Source organism: Seriola lalandi, unplaced genomic scaffold (assembly GCF_002814215.2).
Source record: "Seriola lalandi dorsalis isolate HSWRI2012SDOR001 ecotype SW California unplaced genomic scaffold, Sedor1 jcf7180001970263, whole genome shotgun sequence".
Classification (NCBI taxonomy): domain Eukaryota; kingdom Metazoa; phylum Chordata; class Actinopteri; order Carangiformes; family Carangidae; genus Seriola; species Seriola lalandi.
This window is the reverse complement of record NW_019440931.1, coordinates 1-455: the sequence shown is the minus strand read 5'-3', so window position 1 is coordinate 455 and position 455 is coordinate 1. Positions and strand designations below refer to the sequence as shown.

The 455-nt window shown below is 38.0% G+C and overlaps 1 pseudogene; it reads left to right on the top strand.

Annotated features, from left to right (window-relative positions):
* Positions 1-365: 365 nt before the first annotated feature.
* LOC111650844 (U4 spliceosomal RNA) lies at positions 366-455 on the top strand (annotated as a pseudogene; the record flags this gene model as incomplete).

The window sequence follows — 455 nt, the reverse complement described above, 5'->3', positions numbered from 1 at the left end:
TTTTTCGTAACCCCACGTGAACACCAACAGAGGTCAACCGGAAGACAAAAACATCCAGGTCATTAATTCTTCAAAATAAAATGACAATTACCGTTATGCTTTTCTTTTTGATAATGAACTGAACCAATTTTAAAAGTATTACTTTTAGATGCAACTTAACCCAACTGAATTAAAATTATGCACCTGTCAACAATTCACATATTTTAAATGAGAGACAAAATACAAAATAACTGATTAAGATCAGGTTATTACACCCGGAAGAGGCGGGGTTTGCCGTAAACAAAAAATGCTAGGGATGAGAAGTGCACCACGTGTGTTGTGAGTGTTGCACCAGCTCCATTTGTAAACTGGTAGTTGCTCTCTTTACTCTTTCGCAGGGGCAATTTCATAGTCTGTGAAGTTCTGCTGAGACGTGATTATTGCTAGTTGAAAACTTAACCCAATACCCCGCCTGG